General features: G+C 57.0%; 1 protein-coding gene across 2 annotated transcripts in view; it reads right to left on the bottom strand.

Annotated features, from left to right (window-relative positions):
• EIPR1 (EARP complex and GARP complex interacting protein 1) overlaps positions 1-18,853 on the bottom strand; it is a 445,878-nt gene that overhangs the window by 131,185 nt on the left and 295,840 nt on the right. The window lies entirely within an intron of this gene.

The following is an 18,853-nucleotide window of genomic DNA, read 5'->3' as shown; positions in this document are numbered from 1 at the left end:
CTGAGGGGCCCGGGGTGGGGGAGGGGGGGAAATGCGGGAGAAGAGAAACCGGTGGTCTCTGGGGAGCAGGAGCTCGCGTTTCCGCCGCTCGCAGGTGAGCTGCTCGTCTGGACACACAGCCCTGGAGGGGGCAGCAGCGGTGTGTCCACTCCAGCCCGACTGGGACCACGTCCTGTGCCCGCCCTGGACGCCTGCTCCCCTAGCCGCTTAGCTGTCCAAGCAGCGAGAGGACTCTAAAGTCCCCCCCCCACCCCGCTCTTTACTCCTGCTGGGAAGCAGACGCCCGAGGACCGTAATAAAGTGTAAATAGCTACCAAGGCCCACGGCGCTTGGCCGACCGCCCCCTCCAGGGTGGGGAGCCCCTCGGGGGGAGGTCCCCACGGCGGGGACCCTGTGAGGGCCACGCAGGAGGGATGAGAGGGTGGGACAGGCGACTCCGGGCTCAGATCAACTCCGTGCGTGGCCTGGATTGTGGACGCTGGCCGGGACGCCGCCCTCTCCTAACTGACCGGCCACGTCACACGCTGTCCCCCGTCACCTACCTCTACTGTGTTTTGCCACATAATACGCTGACTGACTCAAAACCAGCTGATCCTGGATGAAAACACTCTTGTATTTTCAGATGAAATAATACCAATGTGGACCGTGAGCATCTGGTCAGAATTCCCTGTAAATGTTTGGATCAAGCGGCCGGCGGAGAAAGAGACCCAGTTGACTGTGACCGATCCTGGAAAGCCCACTCCTCACAGCGTACATCGCGGTGTCTCCAGTGGGCTCAGCAGCTTAAAAGGCCCCAAGAGGAAACTGGCGTCGAGAAGGTGGTGCCCTCGGGTGCCGGCTGACAGTGACAGACGGCAAAGGGTGACAGCACGCTCTCACAGCCCCGATGGAGGGCAGACAAGAAGCAGGCCTCGTCGTGGGTGGGTTGTAATTCATTTCAAGAGGCAGAGCGGCTCAGAGCTCAGAGGTGAACAAAGGGCCAGGGCTGCAGTCCCCAGAGAGTCTCCCCTCAGCTCTGTCCCCTTCTGCTGAGTCGTCAGAAGGGCTGCTTAGCCACGCCCTCTGCCCTCCAGCCCCGCGAGGAAGCTCCGGGCAGGGATGGGACCGAGCGTCACCACCGCTGGTGGAGAGGGACCCGATTTATTAAACACGGACTGACAGGTCTGAACGGAATTGTCCCCCGAGACCGAGGGAAGAAGCCCCCGTTTGCGGACAGCCGCGGGCACTCTGAGGCGCTTCAGACGGGGCGTGCAGGGGGCACGCCGGCATGCGGAACACGCGGTCCGGGAAGAGCTTGGGGCTGGGGCGCCTCCCGGGGAGCTCTGAGGGGGGGACGGAAGCACAGCTGCTGCCGCGGGTGTGGAGGAGGCGGAGGGGGGGGTGCTCTCAGGATCCGTGGTTGCAGGGCTGCAGACAGATTCTGCTCCAGGGATGCAGCCCTGAACCTGGACACCACCGAACCTCTCCTCGGCCTCGGCCTCCCGCGGGGCCTTGTCCTCTCCCCCCGACTCTCCTCCCAGCTCCGCTCCCCCCCACCCCCTCGTAGAGCATCCCCTTCTCTCGCTGGGGTCCCAGAAGCAGACTTCATCAGGACCCCTTGAGTCCAGCACCTCCCCTTTTCATCCACTTTTATAGATGAAAACAGCTACACACATCAAAAATGCAACTCAGGGCTTCCCTGGTGGCACAGTGGTTGGAGATCCGCCTGCCATTGCAGGGGACGCGGGTTCGTGCCCCGGTCCGGGAGGATCCCACATGTCGTGGAGCGGCTGGGCCCGTGAGCCGTGGCCGCTGAGCCTGCGCGTCCGGAGCCTGTGCTCCGCAGCGGGAGGGGCTGCAACAGTGAGAGGCCCGCGTACCGAAAAAAAAAAAAAAATTCAAGTCAGATCACCACTCACTTTCCAAAACTCTTCAATCACTTCCAATGGCTGAACCCCCAGTCCAGGCTCAGGAGAAAGTCCTTTAACCCCGGTGTCCCCAGCCCTCGTTGTCCAGCTTCACCTCCACGGCCACCCCCGGCTCCACCCGATCGTGAGTCACCGCCAGGCGGGCGCACAGCCACCCTGCTTCACAGGCGGTCGGTCCTTACTGGTCTGGGACTCCGTGTTGGTACATCTGCCTGCTGACCAAGGCCTATTAGTGACCTGCAGTCAGCACCCGTGGGCCCTTCGTGCTCATCCTCAGACACCGCAGAGCAGGGAAACACATGCACGTCCAGACCCACCGCCCCGGCTCCCCTGGGACAGGACCGCATCCCGCCTTCTCCGTCCCGCTCACACGCAGACAGGTGTCCTTCTCGTGGTCTACTGAGTGCCACGCTCTTCACATCTCGGTGATTTTGTTTGTGGTTTTCTGTCTAAAATGGTCCCCAAGTGTCACGCGGCAGTGCTGTCTGGTGTCCTAAGCATACAAAGGCGGTGCTGGGCCTCCCAGAGAAGCTTCCGTACAGCACGAGTTATGGGCTGTTGGCCCCGAGTTCAACGTGGATGCATCAGTGATATCTATTAAGTTGGGTGTCTTCAAACAGAAACACATAAAACAAGGTGGTGTACTGTTTGGTGGATGAACTTGCCGTGAACTTGGCAGGAATCCGTGGTGGTTCATCGTATGTGTCCACTGGGCTGGGCTACGGTGTCCCGATATTTGGTTAAACATTATTCTGGATGTTTCTCTGAGGCCGTTTTTGATGAGATCCACATTTAACTCAGCGGACCGTGCGCAAGAAAATGGCCCCGCCCAGTGTGGGCGGGCTTCGTCCAATCCGCGGACGGCCCTCGTCCAATCCGCGGCCAGCCTGACTGTCCCGAGCAAAAGGGGGGATTCTGCAGCCCGCTGACCGTGCTGCAAACCGTGCACGCACCAGGCTCCACCATCACAGAGCCGGTCCTCGAGATAAATCACGCTCTGCGTATACGCACGTCCCGCTGGCCCTGTTTCCCTGGGGAGCCCTGACCAACACACGGACCCTGTATCTCCCAAGAGCACCGGGTCAGGTTCGCTGACTCAGTGCTCGTGGCCACTTTGTGGAGCATACCTGCCGTGAATAACAAGAAGAGACTGCATCGTCCCGGCCGCCTGGCTGTTATTGTTCATCTCATACAATTATCCCAAGCCCCCGTCCCCACCTCCCAACACGTGAAGCCCTCCCTGGACCCCTAGACTCTTCCCCTCGGGTCCCACAGGGGCCAGGGGCTCGCCCCTGTGGCAAACCTGGCACAGAAATGGCACAAAAGTATCTGCGAGTTCCCTTTCTCACCAGACCGTGAGCACTTTAGGGTAGGGCTGTGCTTCCCTGGAACACGGAGGCTCTAGATGACCCTTTGAAGCACGAACAAGCCGTGAGAGCAGCCCTCGCGGGAGGATGGTGGTTCCCGGCTGCGACTCCAGGCCGCCTTCACGGGCTATTGAAGCACTGTGCTCACAGCCACGTGGTTGAAAGTCACCCAGCAGCCTCCGACGAAAGCCTCCCGGGTCCTGTTACCGCACTGGAAATGCCAGCATCCATCCTCTGTATTTTGAGGCCTTGATGGCTATGGTGAGGACAGAGGCATTTTCCGGGCCAGGAGCAGGCAGGGTCTTTCATCAGCACTTCAGCTGCTCAGATCAGCAGGGCCTTGAGGAAATGAGGAAGGCATGTTCTCATAGGCTGTAAACCAGACGACGTCCTCAGAACCTGGGAGCATCTGGGCGGAGACAGCGCGCACTGACGCATCTTACTGATAACCGGGGGCCGGTGGGGTGGCAGGGAGGGACCCGCACGCGGTCTCCTGTGATCGCCGCGCCCCGCCGTGTCCTCTCCTGACCATCTCGCCAGGGGCAGAAGACAGCGTGACAGGGCCATGCTGCTCTGGGGACAACGTCTAGAAGCAGTGAGGAGTGAAAACTTCAAGTCTAGAGAGAACAGCTAAGGGAGAACCTCAAGGAAGCAGATTTGGGTTCACTGACCTTGAAACGTTAGGAAGGTCTTTAACATTCCCAGCTGCCCCAGTGCGGCCGGAGAGAGAGGATGCCCTCCCAGAGGAGGGGCCGGGAAGCGGGTGGGGCTCAGGAGGGCCCTGGAGGAGCTTTAAGTCCCCCTGCGTCCCTCTAATGCTGAGACCTGGGTCACGGCCCTCCTGGGAACCGTCAGCTTTGCTCTGCCCCCCCGACACCCGGTTTGGACCTCAGAGCCAAGCGCTCGATGCCTGTGCCATGCTGCTGGAGGGACCCGTATCTCAGGGCAGGGAGGCCACGTGGCGGCCACACAGCTTGGCCGGCTTGCCACCTCCCCTTCCTCCGCGCCCAGAGCTGACCGCTGGGTGCGCGAGCCCGCAGGGCCTCAGCGCCCCCTATCCCAGCCAGGCCCTCAGCCCAGCACAGATACAGCCAGCCTGGCCACTCTGCCCGGAGGTCCCGTTCTACCTTCCTGACTTATCTCAGGCTCTGGCCCCAAAGCTCATATTGACAATGGCGACAATTTTACATGGATGGTGACAAGATGTGACAGAGCTTAAGGTTTCAGTGAGAAGATGACACAGCTGCTGTCCAAACACAGGCTCAAATCCGGGGCCAAAAACGTACCGACTGCGTGAGGCACACAAGTTGGGTCATCCCCTGCCCTCACTCGTCCTCTCTGTAAAGTACACGGGGTTGGTTTGCCGAGAAGGGAAGATGAACTCCCGCCTTGAACCGTGAAACACCAGGCAGATGTCTGTTCGTTAACGGTACCAGGAGACGTAACTGTGTTGCCCACTTCAGCATCCTTGGTCACACCTGCAGCCTCATTCCATGGCCTCTGGTCCACGCACAGAACATCTTTTCCTGCCACATTCTCCTTCCACTGGGGACAGGAGCCCAGGGCAGGTGCCCCTGCTTTTTACATGGAAACCAGCATCTGTCATATTTCTTAGGCTCCATTCACATCTGGTCAGAATAGCAATCCTGCTGGGAGTTTCAGCATCTTGCTCTTTGACAGTTTGAAGAATTCAGATGGCAGGGATCTTTTGCTTTGGGGAAGACTTGCTCAATACTCAGCTGGGTTTTGAAAAATAAAATCCCGGGAACATTCTATCTATTTTGGGGTAACTTTTCGTCTGCCATTTTGGGACCCAAAATGGAGGTGATGACGTATCCCCAGTACCAGCGTTTGCTGTAATGCTCCCCGGTGTAACAGTGGATAATTCTCACTAGATGTCACTGGCTTCTGAGTGGTACTGAAGAAAATAATCACAATAAAGACCAAGGTCATTGCTTTGAGACGTGAGTAGCTATTGGTAAAACTGAAATGCCAGATAGCCTTCAATGACCTTGAGGTAAAACTGTATTATAGCTCTGATGAATTTTAACAACCCAGTGCACACGACAGGGCCCGGAGAAAGCATGTGTCCTGCAGACTCACGTGCTTTAGGCCAAATCCACCTGCAGCACCACTTACCGAGAATATGACCTTGAAAATGTTACATCCACTCTGAGCCTGTTTCCTGTCTGGAAGAGAAGGGGCTTGATACCATCCCAGAGAGCTCAGAGAGCACCTGAGGACTTAAATGTAGGGGTCCAAGCTCAGGGACAGTCACATCCTCACATGCAACAGGAATTAATGTCCTCCCCCACACCGAATGCAGGGAAATCTTTATGGAAACAAAGTTACTAGACCTACTGACTGAGGGCTCCAAGGAAGTGAAACATCTAGAGACGTCGATGGAGATGCCCATCGTAGGAATGTCCACAACCAGAGTCACGGGGAAAAGCAAGGGGGACCAGACAGCTCACTCTGCACTGAGCCTCCGCTGGACCCTCTGGTTGTGAGAACAGGGCAGCTGGGAGCGGTCGGGTGATCCTGGCGGGTGAGGATGAGAGACCATCGTGCCTGGATTGGAGGACTAGTTCTACCACTGACCAGCCAATAACCCTGAGCGGGTTACTCAACCGTGCCAAGGCCTGCATTTTCTCAGAGGATCTTCGAAAGGGTTAAATCAGTTATGCATGGATAGTACTTAGAGAACATTCCAAGGGCTCAGTTAACGTTAGTTATTTATCTATGTCAGGACTCTGGCCCTCTGCCTGTTTCTATAAATAAAAATTTATTGGAACATGACCCTGCTCATGTGTTTATGTGTCGTCAGTGGCAGTTTTCACCCTACCACAGAAAAGCTGAATAATTCAGACAAAGACCACATACTCGCAAACCTAGGATTTTACTATCTGGTCCTTTATTGAAAAAGTTTGCTGATCCCTTGAAACTGTTAATGTTATGTGTCAATTTGCCTGGGCTCAGCGTGTCCAGATAGTCAGTCAAACATTATTCTGGCTGTTTCTACAAGGATAAGATTAACATTGAAATTGACAGACGGAGAAAATCGGATTGCTCTCCCCAGTGTGGGTGGGCCTCACCCAATCAGGTGAAGACCCGAATAGAAGAAAAAGATTGACCCTCCCCTGAGCAAGAGCTCATTCTCCAGCAGATGCCCTTGGACTGCATCTGCAGCATCGGCTCCCCTGGTCTTCAGCCCGCCAGCCCACCCCGCAGGTTGGACTCCTCAGGCTCCATGACTGTGTGACCCAATTCCTTAGACATGTATTTTACAGATTCAGCTTCTCCAGAGAACTCTGTTCTCAATTGATCATTCACTGGAATAGTCAAGACTCCTGAACACAGCCCCGAGATTGCTGTAAAGGATGGCTCATCTCTTTCAGGATGGCTTAAGGAGACACGGGCCTGAGCCAATGCTATCCCAGAGGACAGGACCCCTCACAGGCTGTGCTCGTGGGCAGCGGAGGGAGGGGCTCCTGGCTGTCCCCAACTAGGTCATCTGGCCCCTTCAGGTCCCACCCTCCCCCTCCTTCAATCTTTGGGACTAGGAACTACAATTTGAGGCCTTAAACATTCTTAATTAGCTTGTTTAATTATCACATTAACACTTACCACTTTTTATAAAACTATTTTAGTTTTTATCATCTTTTATGATGTTACTCCAATTAATTGTGTTGGAAAAATGCTGAACCTGAGCTTCCAGGAATAAGGTGCTAGTTTTTGAAGTAAATGTGTTTGATAATGGGGTCTTCTCAGATTTCAGCATCTGGAAATGGGCTGGTGCATCATTTTATGTATTTGTATATGCAGAACAATATAGATCTATATTGCACAAGTAAATAGACGCAATATGTATTGTCATCTTACTACTAGTTGACATCTGCAAGTAGCCATTGATATATATTTCTATATTTCTGTTCATTCAGCTGGCCTCCAGGCACTTCTTTACCACTTCTCTTTAGCAAAAATCGTAACATTGTGATTTCACTGGGGTCTCCTTCAGAGATCACTTGGTGGCATGGAGTGAAGTTATGAACTACTTAACGAAGCAAACCGCCCGAAGCATTATGGCTCCAACACAGTGGAAGGTTACGCCTCACCACGTAACAGCGCGCGGAGGGCAGGGCCGTCGGGGGGCTCACGCTGGGGCTACTCTGCCGTCTTCAGCAGGCTGTCCAGGCCTGTCTCCGTGCTGCAGGGAGGATACGGCCGCGCGTGGAGCTTTCCCTGGGCCAGGCCCAAGCACTTGTGCTCGCATCCTGAGAACCAACCTCAAGTCCGGCTGCCATACCTCACTGCCAGGGAGGCTGGCGAAGCCCGTCTCGCTGGGCGCCCGCGAAGAAGAGAACATGACTTTTGTGAACAGCCGGAAATCTCTGCCGTTGCCGCCCGGCCAGCGTGGGGAAACAGGTCTTCCTTGAATCTAATCACAGGTGGAAATGAATATTTTCATGATGCAGAGAAGAGCTTCATGAATATTCAAGCAGCCTTATGAGAGAGGTAAGTCAATACCAGTGTTTCTGCCGGGGGTAAAGGGGAGACTGTGAGGACGTAAATTCAGGGGCTCCACGGTGCTCCGAGGCGTCACTGCAGAAAAATGAGACTAAACTCCGGGACTGAGCCCAACCCTGTATTCATTCCGACATGGACCGGGAACCTCAGGCTTCGGCATCAACGTACGTGGTAAGGATAGAGGACCAAGTCTCTAGCAGCTCTTCTTACACCGAGGAGGACTTGGGTCAAACTGACCCTCAGACCAGCGGCAAGCCCAAGTTCACTGACGCCCGGACACGCGGGCACCTTCAAGGCACCTGCACGCTCAGAGGGAGGATCTAAGTTTGGGGAGCTTGAGGCCTGAGACGTGAGATGCAGCGGAAACGGGAAGAGGAACTTGAGCCTGAAGCCCTGTTCCGCTCTTACATTTCTTCCATCATTCATTCGTTCAGCAAGCGTTTGTTGTCAAGTGCACACCGCAGTGCTTCCCAATAAGATCAAGCCTCTGTTCTGTTGCACTTACGTTCCAGTGGGGAGATACACGGTAATGCACAGAGCAGGCAAAGGGGAAGCGGCGGACTGCTGTGTCTGCTGCAGAGGACGGCCAGGAGCCGACCTGAAGCCGGGTGTTGTGAGTGTCCACAGCCCGGCGCCGGCCTCTCAGTCTCGTCACCCTCTTCCGTTTAGAGACCCACCCCTCCTGCACTCCTAGTCCGGGCAGCTCGGGGGCCGCGTGCTCGGCTCTGGGCCGGGCACAGGCCCCGCGACGGACGCTCGGAGCGCAGTCTCACTACTTCATGCTGAGGCTCCTCTCCAGGACAAACAGGCCAGGCGGCTCCCCCCGGGGCCTTTCCTCAGGAGAGCAGGAAAAGAGTCACTTCCTACAAATTAGTTGGATACATTTACAATTTATATATAAACCATGTTTACTGTGTAGAAAATTTGTAGCTAGTATGTAGACCCCCCCCCAAAAAATAACTTGCATATTAATTTATCAATACACCCAAAAGGATGTGCACAAAATCTCCTTAATCAGTAGATATAACACAGACAGAGGTGGCGAATTAGAAGAGGAGAAAAGGCATTTAAGAAGTAAAATATTATACTTCACAAATTTCCATGTCCTTTGAAATCCTGAGAAAGATGATTTTTATGAGTCAGTTTTAAATTTCCCTGTGATAAATGAAAACTTTTAAAATGCGCACCTAATACTTATGGCAGCACTGTAATGAAGGCTTGAAATCATACCACCCTGAGCTTCTCTGTGTAATAATGCCGCCATCATTCAAGCTCCTGAGATTTAGTCCCATGGCAACAATGCAAACAGTCAACATGCCTGGTTACGGTTCTCTCCAATATCACCCTTTAGGTCACTTTGAAACGTCAGCCTTCTCAGCCTGTTTTGTGATCTACAGGGAGTGCCCTTTGCGACACGCCAACGAGGAATCTCTGTACAGTGTGAAGACTGTCTTTGGTTTTACTGAAGACGGCGGCAGAAGCAATGGCACCCGGCTTTCCTGTTCAGTCGTGACACAGTCATCATCGCCAAGGGGTTCTCCTGGGCCCGGGGGTGGATGGGAGTGACGAGGACTTGAAAAGAGGAGCAACAGGCCTCACGGTACCAATTGTTGAGATTAAAAACAAAGATGGCGAAAGTGTCTTTTCTTGGAACTGCCATCTCCCTGTGGGTTTACAGTGGAGATTTATAAATCAAGCCACTTCACAGGAAGGATGTCGCCGATGATGTCAGACATCCCCAGGGAGCCGCCAGGACTAAGGGTATCCAAAATTTATAGTTTTGAGTGCAAACTAGTTTTCTCTGCTGTACAGACAGGACCTCATCAATCTTGTTCCCCAGTGTTTGTGTGGGTATATTTCCTAAAACTGTACAGATGTTACATTTTTAATCTTTGGTGATATGGTATCACAAAGAAATTGCTTTTCTTCTGTTACTGTTCAGCTCTGTCACCTTCATATACGCTTACTCCTTACTAGTCATTTGTGTTACTTCGTTTTCTTCTGTTTTTTTTTTTTCCATTCTGTTGATATAGCAATGTCTTTGTTACTGGTTTCTAACAACTCATTTTTTATTACAGATGTTAACCATTTGTCATGCAGTACAAATGAAGTACCATATTTTTTTTGTTTTGTTTTTGTTTTTGTGGTACGCGGGCCTCTCACCGCTGCAGCCTCTCCCTTTGCGGAGCACAGGCTCCGGACGCGCGGGCTCAGCGGCCGCGGCTCACGGGCCCAGCCGCTCCGCGGCACGTGGGATCTTCCCGGACCGGGGCACGAACCCGCGTCCCCCGCATCGGCAGGCGGACTCGCGACCACTGCGCCACCAGGGAAGCCCTGAAGTACCATATTTTATTGCTATCGATTTACGATGGTGTTTTGTATTTTGGTTGTGTATTAAAACATAATCATATGCTTTTAAAGAAAAAAGAGTCACTTTCTACATCAGCCGCTCGTCAGGGCCAACGCAAGCCTGAAGCCACGAGAGCCCCGGTCCTGAGCACTCGGAGGAAGCCCCCCGCACCCCCTGCCCCAGAACAGGAGACGTCCGGCCCCGCCAAGGGCCCAGCCAAGAGGAGGAGAGGGACGTCCAGGTGAGTCCCTCCGTGCGGCCCGCTTCGAACCAGCCCTCCTCTGGCTGCCCAGTTACGGGGGCCAATGATTCCCATTTTCCTCAAGGCTCTTTGAGCTGTGGTTTTGAAGTTTGCAAGGAAGAGGCTTCGAATACCCGGCGAGGATGGGGGCGGGGGCCTGGGGCTGGGCAGCAGGGAGGGCAGGCAGTGGAGACCGAGAACGATGCCGTCAGGACGGCGTCTGGGAGGGGCCGGCTGCTCTGGGCACACAGAGAACAATGGCACAGCTGTGTGGTAGCTGGGAGAAGCAAGTTCCAGGAAGGAGAGGCAGAGGAGAACACTCGGGGTGTTTGGGGCTCAGAGCGGAGTCCCCGGCAGCCAAGCAGCGGAGCCAGGAGGAGCCGGGTGCCCACGTTCCGTCCTGGGGGTAACGGGCAGTCACCAGGGGGCTTTGGGCAGAGAAGTGACAGGATCTCGCTTATGTCATTAAAGCGTCGCTCTGATAAGCGGAAACAGAGAAACGGTTTCAAAGACCAGACAGCTGCTGAGGAGGCCTGAGCTCCTCAGGAGCTCAGGAGGACTGGACCCAGGAGGGCTGGGCCAGGTGGAGGTGGGCACGGGGTAGGCTTGAGTGGACGGGAGCTTCCTTGGCAGGCAGAGCCAATGGGACCTGCCGGTGGCTGTGCGTGATGAAGAGGGGGAAGGAGGGGCCCAGAGTGACCCCGAGCCTCAGGCTGGTGGGCGCGGGGCCCTGGTGGGGCCGACTCCCGGGAAGGGGCGGTGATGGAGAGAGAGGGCTCTCGGCAGGTGTCTGGGGTGGCCACGTGGATTGAGATTCCGATTCTCAGGCCACAAGCTTGACACCCGATTAATCACTCTGAACCTTAGTTCTCCGAGAATGAAAACGTAAGCTCTATCATGAGAGTAAGGTTGAGGCGGCGAAAGTAAAAGTGACAGAGGCAGGGCCCACGCACAGCAGGTGCCCAGTGGACACTGATGGCCCTTGGATTTGCGTGGAGCGGGGCTCGCGGGGGCGGGGCGGCCCCGTCGGAGCCCAGACGCCCGGCACGGGGCCAGTGGGCCAGTGGGCCACGCCGGACTGGCCGGGGATCTAGACGCACCTGGGCGCGGGGGGCCGCCTAGTTCTGTTTGCGGGGGGATCTGAGCCGCCCCCAGGGAGAGGGCCCATGCTGAGAAGAGTCCGCCGACGTTCCCGTTCAGGTCCATCTCACGGGCCGAGACGGGAGTCGTAGGGTGGGGCGAGGACAGGGAGGGAGAAGCAGAAAAGCCGTCTCCCCGCATCTCTGCTGCCCCGGGCCAGTGTCCCCTGGTTCTCACACCCTAAGGGCCCTGGAGCGTCCGCGGGGCCCCAGCCAGCTTGGTGAGCTGCCCGGATGCAGGCGCCCAGCAGAGGTGGCGGCATCTGGCCTCTCGGGCAGAAGCTGAGCGGATTCCAGAAAAGCAGCAGCGCCCGCCCCAGGCCTGGTGGAGCGGCGTGGCAGCTGCCAACCCGGGGCCCCCAGGAGATCCGCTGTTTCAGAGGAGACGCCCCTGTGGGGACCCGGCAGCGGAGGAAGTGCCAGGGCAAAGGCGCAGGGAGCGGACACTGAGCGGCCCCCCAAGCTGCTTCCCTCTCCAGACCCTCCCCGCGGAGCGCTCCGCAGCCCCGAGCCGGGCCACCCCTCCTCCAGGCCGGAGCCTCTCCTGTAAAGGTGGCTGTCCTTCCGGTTGGCTGGCTTCCTTGGGAACTGGCTTCCTTGGGACGCTTTTGTTAGCTGCCCTCGCTCCCATTCAACAATTTCACACCTAATCCCAGAGACAAAATCATCCAGGTGCCCCGAGGGCTTTGCAGAAGCGTGTGAATAGCCACCTACGATCTTTCCTTTGTACGTTTCTTAAAATGTTCACGCGGTTTTTTTAAGTTCCCTTGTAATAAAGAAGCTACTTTTAACCAGACATAAATACTGGTCACTTGATTGGTTTGGATAGAGTATTCCTAAACAAGTCGTACGACTTGCCCGTAGAAATGCCTCAGCTGAACGCTGGGACCGCGACGGAACCTGACCGTGCTGAGATGCGCTCAGCCCTTCCGCGGGCGCCCGCCGCCCGCTCTCCCGTTGTTGTCACCTCCACAGGGCTGTCCCCGAAGAGCTAGTCCCAGTCTGAGCTCCTGAAGTATCTCCCCCGCCCGCCAAGGACCCCTCAAGGGACGGAGGAGGCAGTACCTTGATAAAGCTCTGCTTCTGTAGAAGCCGTACCTGCTCCTGGCAGAACGTTTAGGAAATAGCGGAAAAACAGCACGAAGGAAACAAAAATTACCCGTCACCCTAAAACCAAAAAATAACCTTAGCCTTTCTGAGCCCCAGGTTCCCTAAGGAAAAGGGGAGTAACGGTGTCACAGTCGATCATAATAAACCGGGTGCCGTCCGGATGGGTGGCCCACCGCTTCCGGGGCGAGGCCCAGCTCACGGCGGTGCCCTTTTCTGAGGCCTGTCCCGGAGGTGAGCCAGACGCACGGCTGTGTCGGTGACCCGTGGCCCCGGCCCTACCAGGCAGAGCGAGAACAGCGGCCTGACCCAGTGAGCGGGGGTGCCCAGGGGCAGCCCTCTTCTCCACATCTCAGAGCATCGGAGGAGCCCCGTCTGCAGGGACAGATGGACAAGCGGACAGAACAAGGAGCAAGAGATGAGAGACGGTGCATCTGGGAGGCCATCTGCCCGGCACCATCCTATAGATTCCCCGGCCCGTGCCGCCCCGGGACCCCATGTAAGCTCCAGTCAGCCCTCATCGGCTGCCGCCAAGAGTCTCCAGGGCCAGGACAGGGTCCAGCCGTGCCCTGGGTGAGGCCTGGTGCAGTCAGGACGGACCCTGCTCCTGCGAACCTCTCTGGGAGGGCGCCGGCCCAGGCCCCACGTGCAGGGCCACGGCAAAGCCCTCTCACAGCCTCCCCAAGGGGGATCCCTCCCCATCTCCACGTCCCCACAGAGGAGGGAGCCCGTCCTAGGTCACAAAGCCAGGGAGCCGCTGGTGTGGGACCCAGAGCTCGTCCTCAGAGCTGCACACGCTTCACTGCCAAAGAGCTGCAGCTCCAGGGACAACAGATGGTACAGGTCTGTGTTCTGGAACATGCTCTGTCTTCTCTCTCTTTCTTTTGGCACTGTGGCCTGTGGGATCTTGGTTCCCCGACCAGGGACTGAACCCGCACCCCCTGCATCGGAAATGTGCAATCTTAACCACTGTACCGCCAGGGAATTCCCTTTTCTCATTCTTCTAGAGTTCACATGGGCTGCCAGTTACCAGCCCGATCGAAAGCTTTCAGTGAATTTTGGCAGGAAACCACTCCATACCCATCACCATCCTAGACCCAGGAAGTCAGCAATGAGATGGTGCCGCCCTGGCCCCGGAGCAGGCGGGGCCAACAGGGAGGGGCCCGGCTGGTGCACATGGCAGTGGAGGGGTGGGAGCGGGGGCTGCTGGCGGGAAGCCCAGGGGACCGGGGCCCGGGCGAGCTGGCTGCCCCCCCCCCCGCGCACGCACCTAAGCCCAGGACACCCCCTCCCTTGCAGCCCTGCGCTGCTTCCCCAGGTGCTGGGCGGGCAGCGGCCACGAGCCCCACGGCCCCGGCCTGGCCTTGGAGGTGCTTCCCTCCCGGCTTGCCGACCCCGAGTCTCCCCGCTCGCCCCCCATGTCCCACCCCAGCACGGGGCTGCCGACACCCACACCTGTCAGCCCGCCCAGCCTCCGGGGGGACCTCTGCCGGTTCCCTCGGGGACACTGGGAAGCCCAAAGGGACAATCACTCGAACAGGTTTTCTCTTCGTGTCAATATTTTCGGGAAACAGCGCTTTTGCTTGAGTGCTCTCGGGAATATGATTAACATAATTTCCTTCGCTTTCTCGAAATTTGATGTTTACAAGGCTATTTTGGCAAGAGCATACTGCAGGCTGGCGGGACCCGATGTTGAAACGCTGCTCTTACTTTTCATATTGACGTTGCCATCGGATAACCTGGCGCTCTGCTGTGCTGTTCCCAGCCACTTCTCGGGGGCATTTTGGAGGGAAATGCAGGTATTTCCTGAACGGAAAGGAGCCCCAGGACCTTTGGGTCTGCCAGCTGGGCTGGTTCTGTGCACCCCTTGGCCATCGTACCCTCTGTCCAGCACTGGGGAGAGGATTTGTTCTTCAAATGTCAGTTCATGCTTCACCTCCTCCAGGAAGCCCTCCTTGCCTTCTTGCTCTTGGCCCTTTGTCAACAGAGTTGAATCATTCTTTCTCTGAGCTACCATCATACCTCCTCGATATTTGTGTTATTTTGCTCATAATACTATACCAGAAGGGCTCTGCCTATATATCTGCTTCTCATACTAAATTATAATGTCCTTGGGGCCAGAACCGAATCTTACTCATCTTTGCAGCCCCACCGCTAGAAGGGCACCTGGCACCCAGTAAGCTCCCCTGGCCAGCGGTCTGTGAACCGGCCCCGACACCTCCTGGTGCTCAGACCCCTACATAACCCCTTGTCTTGCCTGCAGGCTGGACCGAGGGACGCTTCTCTAATCGAGAGAACAGAGCGAGAAGTGACCGATGACACTCCAGAGATCCGGTGACAAAAGGCGGTGACTGTCTTCCTCACTGGCCCACTGTGGCCCTCAGGGCCCGGCCCCGCGGAAGCCGCCGCCGTCTCGTGCTCTCTGGTGAAGAACCGAGTCTCTGTCTTGGCAAAGACTCTGTAGCATCTCGCTCTGATGGGAGCCTGGCAGCCGGGGCTGGGCCGACACAGAGTGCAAGCCCCCCACTCCCCCCACCCCCCGTTTTGTCGCATTTGATTTCAACCGTGCCGTGAACATCATACCTAAGGAGGCTTTTGATTATTTCATCTACAAAGAAATAGTATGACAGACGGTGAGAAAATGACCTTCTGTTCCGCATCCAAGCAAGAGCTGAGGGTCAGCCTGGACCCAGACCTAAGCCAGCGAGCGGGGCTCCGGGGCTCGATGGGCTGAGCCTTTCCGATAACGAGGAACGCGACGGCTCAGCAGGCAAGCAGCACGACGCTGCCCAAGCACTGCTCCCCCTTTTCCCGAGGACTTATCAGAGTCCCGCTCGGGCGGGGGGGGCGGTTCTAGCACAGCCGCGTCCAGGCAGGCGGAGGAGGGCGGCGCAGGGCCTGGATGTCCAGCTATGCCTTCACCCTCCTACGCCACTGCCGCCTGGCTGCCAGGAACACTGAGAACAGAGCCTCGGGCTTCCCCCAAGACAGAGCTGAGGACCAGGGAAGTGGGGGGAGACTGCTCCTTCCAAGGGGCCCAGGGGTAGAGCCCCCGCCCTCCAGGTTCTGGAGGAAGCTCAGCGGAGAGCGTTGGGGAAGCAGTCCTGCCCCGCACGGGCCCCGGGACGGAAGCATCGCAGAGAGCCAGGCTGAAGCCCAGGCTGGCATCGTATCTCCAAGGCAGAGTCTCTGGGCGTGAAACTCACCCTCTGGTTACTTCCTTTCCTGCCAACGTCGCAGTTCATCCTCGGATAGTAACAAGGGCACCTCCCGTCTTCCCAGCACACGGACCGTGGTTGTCTTTTCGGAGCAGCTGGCGAGTGGCCAGAAGGACTTGGAAGCACACGAGGGGGCCGCCCCCGTTGCTCCCCGGCTGCCCTCTCACCCCGCCCAGGGCCCCACGCCGTCCGTCGACGGAGGGACCACAGGCGGCCCTGGGAACGGGCCCCGACCCTGCTTCGGACGGCGCGGTGGGGGGGCGGGAGCTCCGGAGCACGGTCCGCGCCCCCGGCCGGGGTCGGGCACGAGGCCTCCAGCGGCCGCGCGCCCAGGACTCTCGCCTCTGCCCGCGAGCCTCTCTCCCCTGCCCCACGAGACGGAGCGCACAGGCTTCCAGCCTGACGAGAAGACGGCCACACGCGTGGACCGCCTCTGCTTCTCAGAAGCGCACTGCCGCCACGGAAGTTCAAAGGGAAGAGGGACAGAGAGACATCAGGGAATCTCTGGAAGATGCAGACGGTGAGGGAGCGGCTTGATGAAGAAGAGAGGAAAGAAGGAACACCCGGCACCCCAGGCCAGAGGGAGATGCCCAGCGAGCCCGGCCCGTCCGGCCCGAGCCCAGGGAGGCCCCGCTGCAGCGGCAGGTGGAGACAGTGGAGGTGCTGGGACGGCATAGCGCGGTTCGTGCCGCAGCCACAGCTGCTGGCTCGCGGCTCCGCTCTCCACGCTGACCGCGTCGGGGAGCGCACACAGCCGCTTGTTATCACCAAGTGTGGATCCCAGTTGGGAAAATCAGATAATAAGCGAGCAAATAAAAATGTACATAAAATGGAATGAGGGGGGCTTCCCTGGTGGCGCAGTGGTTGAGAGCCCGCCTGCCGATGCGGGGGATGCGGGTTCGTGCCCTGGTCCGGGAAGATCCCACGTGCCGCGGAGCGGCTGGGCCCGTGAGCCGTGGCCGCTGAGCCTGCGCGTCCGGAGCCTCTGCAAAGGGAGAGGCCACAGCAGTGAGAGGCCCGCGTACCACCAAAAAAAAAAAAAAAATGGAATGAGGAAAGCACATATAGTGCTAAAGCCAGGTGGACATTTCAAAGAGAGGGCCGAGTGGGGATGGGTGCTGGGAGAGAGTGACCTGCCAGCCGGCTAGGGCAGGACTGGGGTCCAGCCCCGAAGGGAGTGTCGGGGGTTTATTCTAGATCCGTGGGCAAAGGAGCCTCTCCACGAAGGGGACACTTGGGCCAAGAGCGGGAAGGAAGAGGCCAACTGGGTGGAAATCAGGGAGGAGACCCATCGGGAAAGCAGAGATGTGAAGCAAAGGCCCAGGAACATGAGGCAAGACACGCTCAGCAGGCTCTCGGGGCCTGAAGTTGGGCCCGGCGCCCAGCAGCATCTCTACACATTTTGCTGAAGGAATACCTTTCGAGAAGGCGCACACAGCTGCGGAGCCGTGTGTGAGGCCAGGCCACGCGGGCTCCGTGAGCCGGGGAGGGTAGGCCTCTCGGCCGTCGCAGACCAAACCGGCAGAAGCCACGGTCCTCTCACGGCCGTCGGGGGAGGTGGGGCCGCGGCCTGACCACGGAAACACACCCTCCGTGCCCCGCAGCGCCTCTTCCAGGGGTCTCCCCCAGAGGTGATGCGAGAGGGAAACCGTACTCCCCGCCCCGTTCTCTGAGCACACTCTGCCCTGGTCCTCTCTACCCCTGCAGCCCTGGGGCGGCTGCTCCAGGATATTTGGGATGAACGGCCAGGTTTTGCTGGAAGGAGGTCGCTCTGGAGCACACAGCTAGACGGAGAACTTGGCCTGGTCGTGGGCCCACCAGAAGGCCCTTGGCAAATAGACCTGCCAAATCTGGCGATTCAGCTGCTATCAGTAATGTAGGTGATTTCTGCCTCCATGTCATTTGCTTATTTATTTTTTTCATTGTTTTTAGAATCTAGATGGAGAAGGAAGTACTGAAGACCCCCTCAAAGATGCCAACAGAAGTGAAAGGACCACGACAGAAGGACACGTCCGGCCACAGATGCTTGTCACATGGATTAGTAACGTACAAAGGCTCTCACTGTAGCTGTTTTGGTCAAGAATTGGAAGTAAATTGAATGTACGTCAATTAGAGAGAAGCTGGAAAAAATGTAGTACATCCGCACTAGAAACCATTATACAGTCATTAAAAATAATTAGCTGTACTGGATAATTTAAGGTGATTTCCACAGGTTGATTCTGAGCGAGAAAAGGAGAGGCTGAAACTGTGTGTTAGTGATACTATTTTCACAAATAAATCTTGAGAATATGTTGTATGTGTATTATATGGGGGAATATGAAAAGACAAATCAGGTTATTGAATACGGCTCATGGCTAGGGAAGCAGGCTCACTGATTTTCTCATCTCTTTTGCTTTGTTTTGATAGATTTAGAGTCAGAACTCGTCATTCAGAGTAGAGAAATCAAGTAACAGAGACACAAAGTACGTTTAAAGATATAAAAGTAAACAGAGAAAAACAAGCAAATAAAAAGGTGATCATGTTAAGAAGGAGAACAAGGTGCCGACTCCCCCGTGGACCCGCTTCCGTAAACTCAGCCAGCGGACGGTCCGCCGGGACGCACGCGGAGCCCGCGCAGGACGGAGCGCCCAGGGTACCCCGAGCTCAAGGCCGCCGTCCCACGGGCACCTGGACAAGCTGTCCCCTCCGCACGCCACCCTGGACGGGGCGGAGGGGGAGGCCTGGGGGGTGAGCCCTCCTGTGTGGACCGCGGGGTGAGTCTACACCTCACTCCGTGGTGTCTGCCGACGAGGAGCGTGTGATTAGGAACGGAAAGATAAACACGAAAACGTCTAGGAGAGGCGGGAAACGACGGCGCACAGAACCTGCTGCTTCCGTGAGAAGCCGTCTGACTCCGTTGGTGCTGCTGTAGGAGCCCAGCAATCGGCACCCTTCCTCTTACCAGAGCTATGAGCTGACGGGGCGATGGACGGACCCCGGGCAGACGCCGGACAGACC

Source organism: Kogia breviceps, chromosome 11, assembly GCF_026419965.1.
Source record: "Kogia breviceps isolate mKogBre1 chromosome 11, mKogBre1 haplotype 1, whole genome shotgun sequence".
NCBI classification, from domain to species: Eukaryota; Metazoa; Chordata; class Mammalia; order Artiodactyla; family Physeteridae; genus Kogia; species Kogia breviceps.
Note: the sequence above shows the minus strand (reverse complement) of the source record. Positions and strands in the feature narration are given on the sequence as shown.